This window comes from Pteronotus mesoamericanus, unplaced genomic scaffold (genome assembly GCF_021234165.1).
Source record: "Pteronotus mesoamericanus isolate MK-2021 breed Mesoamerican mustached bat unplaced genomic scaffold, CSHL_Meso_final contig_100, whole genome shotgun sequence".
Classification (NCBI taxonomy): Eukaryota; Metazoa; Chordata; class Mammalia; order Chiroptera; family Mormoopidae; genus Pteronotus; species Pteronotus mesoamericanus.
Genome location: NW_026554999.1, coordinates 13,536,175 through 13,544,412, shown reverse-complemented (window position 1 = coordinate 13,544,412; position 8,238 = coordinate 13,536,175). Strand labels below are relative to the sequence as shown.

The window sequence follows — 8,238 nt, the reverse complement described above, 5'->3', positions numbered from 1 at the left end:
GGGCAATGCATAAAGTAAGTCTAAGTATGTGATGTTTTCTACTATTAATCTTGAAGCATGATGAGTAGACAGTAGCAATGCAATAGTGGGGTATAGTGCACCAGGTACATTAGACTATCTATGCAGATGCTAAAGAGATGTTTCAGGAGACTGGAAATAAGGAAGAATAGCTGCTGCTACAACCCACTGAATTTACTAGGTATTAGGCAAGGAGACTAAAGACCACCCCAATAATTTCATTACTACTCTCCTCTGATGCTTCAAGGCTCATGGTAAGAATTCAAGTAAACTTAATTCAACAGATAGCACTAAATAAACAATGCTAGTAGTGGGACACAGGGATCTGAATAAACATGGATTTTGCCTTTATGAAGGATGCACACAAGTGAGTAATTACAACTGTGTCATATTGTAATAAGTGTTATAATATGCACATATTATATTATGACATCCTCGACTTTCTTCCTTGACTCTTTGTTTCCTCCTATGTTCCTTTCCACACTTAATAAACATATACTGTGTTCCAACCAACACACCTGAGAATTTTCACATATTTTTCAAATAGTTTAATCTTCATAGTACTATCAGAAGAATGTTATTAGTCATAATTTACAGGTGAAGTTTGGAGCAGTTGGAAATGTGATGTCCCATTGACCACATTTTATTATCTGTAATGTTCTCTTCCAGTGTCACATACTGAGACCTAAAAAGTAAGAGGCTTAGGTTCATATATTCAAGATATAGTAAGAGCTGCCCTCAATTGGGGGTCTCTAATCCTAATGAAATTATTTAATTTAAAAATGTCCTTTTCCTTCAGTGATTCAGAAGATCTTCAATAAACGTATCAGACCAGTGACCTCCCATTTCCTTTTGGATAGTGCAAGGATATCATTGCATTGGGATGGCCAGAAGGGCTGCAAAAAATTTTTCAGGAAAAGTTTTTTTTTGTTTTGTTTTTTGTTTCTTACTTAGTATGAAACTGCTGCAGCCCGGAGCAATCCTGTCTGTGGGCGTTGCAGCGGAGTGTCCTGCTTGATGATCCCTTGACACTTGTTCTCAGTGACAGCAGCTCAGTGGTGAGTGGTGGTAGCACTCTTGGATCATGCCTTTTTCTCGAAGCCTCTGTGGAGTAGAACAGCAGCTACTCCTCATTATCTTCCATCTCTTTAAACATCACCTCAGTATCTTGGCAGGCAGCCTTCAGCACCACCAGTGGAGGACAGCTCGCACCACCTTCACTGTTTTGTTATTCAGGGGCAGCAGATCTGTGAAGGAAGATGAGTTTCCCCAGAGAGGTGAACCCTGGGACAGGTCTGCTCTGTGGCTTCTGTCTTCAGGTTTCCTTGGCCTCGGAGGTTCAGAGTGAGCTCACATACTCCTTATGGGTTACTATGAAGTGCTCACAATTTCCTGCAGGCAATGTCTGAATTACAATTCCTCTTCAAAAACCTCCTTGGTAGGTCATGAAACCTGGGAGCAGCTTTAGGGAATCTCATATTTCTCCAAACTGGGTACATAAAACTAAGCTTCAGTGGGTTCCCTGGATTAGGTAGATAGAAGTGATTGCTTTTTGATTCTTCTATGTGTCTTCCGAGGTGTCTGTTCACACTGACTTAGAGAACAAAAACAGAAACTAGCTTTCTTCTGGCACAACTCTCATTTCCGTTCCTGTCTCTTCTCTCTCACACCCACCAGCTCAAAGTTTAGAAAGAGATGTTTTTTTCTTAGGGATGTATTTCTAGCATCCATGTTCAGTCCCCCTTCTCTTCATTCCTGGGGAGAAACTTCCTTTTCTATCCTAGTTTAATGGAGGCAATTAATTTTCATTTTATTGCTTTCTTTTTTTTCCATCCTCACCTGAGGACATTTTTTTCATTGCTTTTAGTGACAGAGGAAGGAAGAGAGGAAGAAAGAGAGAGAAATATTGATGTGAGAGAGAGGCATTGATTGGTTGCCTTCCATACATGTCTGGTCAAGGAATCTTGCTTGCCTGGACTTCAGATCAAATCTGCAACTTAGGTATGTGCCCTGACTGGGAATCTAACCTATAACCTTTAAGTTATGGGAAGATGCTCCAACCAACTAAGCCATACTGGCCAGGGAAATTTTTGTGCTATTTTTTTCTTGCATAGTATTACTAGAACCAGTTTGGCATATAAGTATGTAACTATTTGACCATTTAATGTTAAAAGCTATTTAACATGTAACTATTTCATGTTACAAAACCTACAAAGTAAAACCTACAAAGTAAAAATTGGTGGTTTCACTTAGAGTTGGTTGCAGATCCCTATATAGTTAGACTTTGTAAATACAAAATGAATTGGTAGCTACGTATCATGTAGCAAAAAAAGAATAATGTTTGTCCTGAGGTAATTTCATTGTTCAAATTCTACTGGCCATTAAAGCCTGGGACCATTCTTGAGGCAGAGGGAGAATCCTGAGGCTCTGGGGCTCTACAACCTGTATCTGAATTTGGTTTTAAATTAATATTCAAATCAAAGAGGCATGTGCATTCGTGACATAGGAAATAGACTGTAGGAGATGAGGGGTTGTTTACTTGAGTCTTGTTTGTTTTGGAAAAGATGACTCTGAGAGGTTCAACTGTAGTCACACATTTGGTCAATCTTACCATCACTGGTCAAGTAAAGAGAACTAGTGCCCCTTATAGCACTACTCTGGTTCCTGAGCTTAGTTATGAATCATTTACTCTGGCTCATCTCAAACTTTACTCATTGACTTTCCATCACCGCTGCCGGCTTTTGCTGTGCTATTTGTCTTCCTAGTTTGGTCCTCGTCTCTGCCTTCTCTCCTGGGATTAGGTCTGCTTTCCAAACTTGGTCTTTCCACCTCTCTCATTGACCCATTTTAGGCTTTCCTTCACATACCATTTCTTGGCCACCTGGGCAGTCCATTTCTGCCCCCAATGTCCTATTTCAACACAGCTCCCTCCCTGTAACATCTCCTCCAGATTGGCTAATGTCCCATGAAAAGGCTTAAAGTGGGCCCTGCTCTCTCAACAAGGAAGTGGACACAAAGGACAAGAATATGTAATTTGGGTAATACTTTTAAGTCACAATTTCTTTCAATATGTTCTGGAGCATTGGACTAGACTAACTTTATTACCATTTTTTTTCCAATTATAATACCGTTTCTCAACCAAACATTAGTTTTCCATACTGAGCATGATTCACAGTGATTTAATAGTCAGAAAAATTCCTGCCATCATAATACTCTCTGGAATAGGAAGTTAATTGGTAGTCATTTCATGAGTGGAGGAGGACAATTTAAAATTGTTAGAACATTTCACATATCTTAGCACTGGTTTGGAATGATTTGGTGCCTGCTTAATACAGAAGAACCTGAAATTGCTGGGTGATGAAATTTCAACCAGGGGCCCTGTATCTGAGGGCAACTCTCCAACAAACAGGCTGTGATTTTCCTAACCAGTTTCCCCTGTTGGCCCTTCCTTTCACATTGATTGTGTATTTTGCCCAAATTTACAGCCAACATTTAACTAGGCCCACAGTAACGACAAATTCTGCAGTGATCTAGTTTCTCAGTTTCATTCTTCAATTTCCTTTTCTTTTAGAAACAGAAAAGGTAACAGACTACAACAGTTTTGACAAAAACACACTCCATTTTGCAAACCACTGAATAATTATTTCTTTGAAAATTTAAGCTTTTCTTTTTGTAATATGTTGAGCATCACTAGTATACAGTTGTTTACATGACACCTGGGAATTAAGGTGTGAGCAGGTGGGTGAGGTTTTCTTCAGCTTGCATATTACTAAATACTTTGATCTCAGTTTCATTTTAAATTTTTCTTAATTAGCTTAAGATTTAAACTTAGTTCTACGCTGTGTAAAGGTAGATTTTTACGGACTTGAAAACTAAGGGGCTTTTTTCTCTGTGGCCTTTGTGAAATAAAGCTCTGACTTAAAAAAGAAGGTATCTTCCTGGTTGTTTATTACTATCTGGTAAGTCTAGACATACCTAGCTCTTTGGTGAAGATATTGCTGCCTTTAGTAAAATTGTAAAATAGATGAGGGTATTTTTAAGGTGTCTTTATTACCTCTTTTTCTTCCTTCCCATTTTTGATCATCTTTTTCAAGGCCCCAGTACTCTAAGATAGCATCCTTGTGTTCCAAATCACACCCTATATTTTCTACCCTTTGAAATATCACCTCAGTCTTTCCTTTTTAACTCAGGTTAGTCTTCTTTTCTCTCTGTCAAAATATTTTGGTTCAATACTCATCTTCTGTGGATTTTGATTTCTGTGAATATTAACAAATATGGGTTAATCTGTAGCCTATTCCAGCCTATGTGTTTATTTTATTTTTAAAAGACTAAAAATTATTTTTAAAAGATGTACAATGGATTGATTTAATATTGGTATACCTTATAGAATGATTATTATTACAGTCAAGGTAATTAACACATATATTACCTCACATAGCTAATGTGTGTGTGTGTGTGTGTGTGTGTGTGTATGTGTAGTAAAAACACTTAAGATCTCTGTAGTAAATTTCAGGCATATACTGCAGTATTATTAATTATAGTAACCATGCTGTATATTAGATCCCCGGAACTTATTCATCTCACAACTGGAAGTTTGTACCCCTTGACCAACATTTCATTTCCCCTACTCCAGCTCTTGGTGACCACCATTCCACTCTGTCTCTCTGCTTTCAACTTCTTTGGATTTCACATTTATGTAAGGTCATGCAGTATTTGTCTCTCTGTGCCTTGCTGTTTTCACTTAGCATGATGCCTTCTAGCTTCATTCATGCTGGTACAACCTTTATGGGAAACAATAGGGAAGTTCCTCAAAAAATTAATAACAGAACTATCATATGATCCATCAGTCCTACTTCTGAGTATGTAATGAAATCAAAGGAAATAAAATCAGTTTGTCAAAGAGATGTTCAGGTATCTGCACTCCCACATTCACTGCAGCATTATTCACAATAGCCACGATATGGAAACTTCCTCAACATTTGTCACCACGTGGCTGCTTAATGAAAATGTGATACATATACAATGGAATGTTATTCATCCCTAAAAAGTAATTTCTGTTGTTTGCCACATGTTTATTTTTAACAGCCTTTGGAGACAAGGAACGAATGCCCAGAAGTGGCTCCAACCCTAGGGGTAGTGGGTATTTTAGCCCCACGGTAGTTGGACGGAGGTGCATTTTTGCGTAGGTGGTCCTTTCCTGTGCCTTCCCAACCCTGTGAGAAGGCCTTCTGCATTCACTGTTGATCTCAGCTAAAGCTCAGCGGCCACTGCTGTTTCTCCTGTGTTGAAGGACAACTCTCCAAGCACGTTTACTTGTAAGGAATGTATAACAGGGCAGGTGTGCGTTGTTGTTTTTTCTCTATTTTTATTGTTGACACTATTGCAGAGGTCCTCATTTTGCATTTTTTAAAACTTGTTTCAAAGGCAATTTAAGAAAGTTCTAGTCTGATTAAATAATACAGAGACGAGGTTTCTGGAGGAAAGAACTGAGTTCATTAATTTTTAAAATCTTTGCCCATTCCTCTATTTTTTAAGCTACAGTGGTTTTTGTTCTTTGTTATTTATTTTTTATGGAAAGCTATTTTGAAGTCTCTGAATTTTCCTCTTGGGTACATTTTACTCCTATTTTAGTTCCTCAACGCTATTTTTTAAATGTTCGGCATTTAGAAGCACTAAATATCTTTTCTGGGATTATAACTTTTACCCCTGCTTATCTGACAATGCATCAAATATTTATCATGTGATTGTGATTAAAATATGTAATCTCCCAAAGATGTTTATGTTAAAGCAACTGTTCCTGAAAAACAATCCTGTATATGTTAACTGTTACTGGACAATTGCAAAGTGCTTTTTATTTATTTATGTATATTTATATAAAGTTATATATGTAACTTTTTCAGTGATTTCTCATTAAATCTCATAAAGCTATCTAGGTATATAAAGATTTCCTCATTTTAGTGTTAAAGAAAATTTTAAGTGACTTGAGGCAAAGCAACCTGTGGGGCCTCAGTGTGAATTGAGAAGGAAGCTGTTAGAGCACACAGACCCTGCTGGCACTTCTCACTTTGAGCTCACACAGAAACCCCACCAAATGTTTCCTAAAAAGAGCTCGCGTGGGCACAAGCAGTGGTTACATAGTTACAGTGAAGTGAAGTGTCTGTATTATTCAAGTTAAAAGACATTCTATCAATGGATAAAATTTTAGGTATTATTCATCCAGACTAGTTGCAGCACATTTTTCCTGGTGCTCGGGAAACTGCTCTGTGAGGGTGGGAGGACCCAGAGGTTCAGATGTTTAGAGGGTGGTGCCTGGCACTGCTTGGCTTTATGCATGAGAGGGAGGCTTCTATGGGCTCCTTGAGGAGACAAAGGTGAGCACATTCGAGTGAAGCCGTACAGAAAGCCAAGGACAAAAATGAGTGTTGAAAGGATGGGAATAAGGGAAAGCGTGGTGTGCGTTTGGTGAAAGAAGGGAAGAGAAATGGGCCGTGGGAGTGAAGGAGGAAGTTGAGACTTTGAAGCACAGGGAGACCACCATTTCTGCGCACTGTGCTAAGTGTTCAACATCAGGTACCATTCAGTCCGACAGCATCCCTAAGAGCTGGGTGTTACCACCCCAGTTTACTTGTTGGGGAATTAGGGCACAAGATGAGGTTATAAGCTGCTTTAGGTCACACAACCAAGATGTCTCAGAGCTGGAATTCTGACCCAGGTTTTAGGGGCCCCACTCTGTAGCCCATGATTTTAAATCCATGATTCTTCCAGTTCATAATGTAGAGGTGTTGGAGAGGTTGCCTTTCCTTAACTTGATCACTGCTCTGAAGGATGTTTACTATTTAGCCCTCAGGATATTTAAGCCTTTATTTATTTACTCCTTGAGAAGTTCACACGTAGTGACCAGGTCTCTTATCTATGGGCCGTGCATGGCACACTTTCCTGATATTTTTTCATCATGATGCAGGTTTTAACTCACCTGGCCCTGTGGCTCCTCATCTAGATTCCAGGGAGATAAGTCACCTGGTTGTTGGCAGCCTCAGGGTGGCTTAAGAAAGACAGGGCTTGGGAAAGATCAGCCCTCCTCCCAGACGTGCAGGGAAGGTGAAGTGAGGCGGTCCTGCACCTGTCATCCTAGAAGTAGCTGTGACTTCTGCAACTGCACCCTTGCTGTTGCTCCCAGCTCTGGTGGCAGAAGTCATGGCAAGCCAGCCTGCCCGTGCAGCTCTTGTGAGAGTGAGGCCCTCTGTGAGGATGGGCAGCCCAGGCAAGAGGCTCGGCCAGTCTGGCCACAGGTCCAGCAGGCTGCAAGCAGCTGCGGGCTCTTCACTGCTGCTGGGCTGCTGCCCTCACCTCCCGGAGGTGGAAGGGTGGGGGCAGAGCAGCTGTGTTCTAATCAGTTCTGGTCTTGTGAGTTCTCTGTTTTGGGTGATACCATCTGGTATCATCACCACCTGGGGGTGGTTTGCAAGTCCGAACTTGTGGCCCCACTCTGGAATTATGAAACCATGAGACATAACAAGGCCCTTTAGGTGATTTTTTTTTTAAAGAGTCTCTTTTTGAAAAATTGATTTTAGAGGGGTGGGAGAGGGAGAGAGAGAATGAGGAAGAGAGAGAAAGGTGGTGGGGGAAGAGATTTGTTGTTCCACTTAATTATGCATTCATTGGTTGATATTTGTATGTGCCCTGACTGGGGATCAAACCCTCAACCTGATAAGAACAGATACTACACTTGATCTTAGCCAAAAGGCCAAGAAGCGATAATCAACAGAGACAAGAGGGCAGGAGGGAGGGGGGACAGGGGAAAGGAAGGGAAGGGGAAAGTCAAGGAACATATAGCAAGGACTCATGGACAAAACCAAAGGGGAAGAGCTGAGGGAGGGAAAGTGGGAGGGGGCAAGGGAAAGTGGTGGGGGGTAGGCAGAGACAAATGTATTTGGAAAAATAAATTAAAATAAAATTAAAAACAAAAAACAAAAAACCCCTCAACCTTGCGATATCAGGGATGATGCTCTAAGCGAATGAACAAGTTACCAGGCCAGGGCCAGGTGATTTTTTAAAAAAAGCAATGAAGTTTGAAAAGTGCTCTGGTAAAGGGATCCGAGAGATTGGGAGGTGTGCTGACATTACCCGTTACATGGCTAGGCTTAGCATTTTCCAGACTTGGAGAAATTTCCTACCAACTTCTTCCTAAGGGGAGAGCATGTGCTCAACACATGCCTCCTG

General features: G+C 40.4%; 1 pseudogene; it reads right to left on the bottom strand.

The window, feature by feature from the left end:
- Positions 1-7,675: 7,675 nt before the first annotated feature.
- On the bottom strand, positions 7,676-7,774 carry LOC129064298 (uncharacterized; annotated as a pseudogene).
- Between the last annotated feature and the right edge of the window lie 464 nt (positions 7,775-8,238).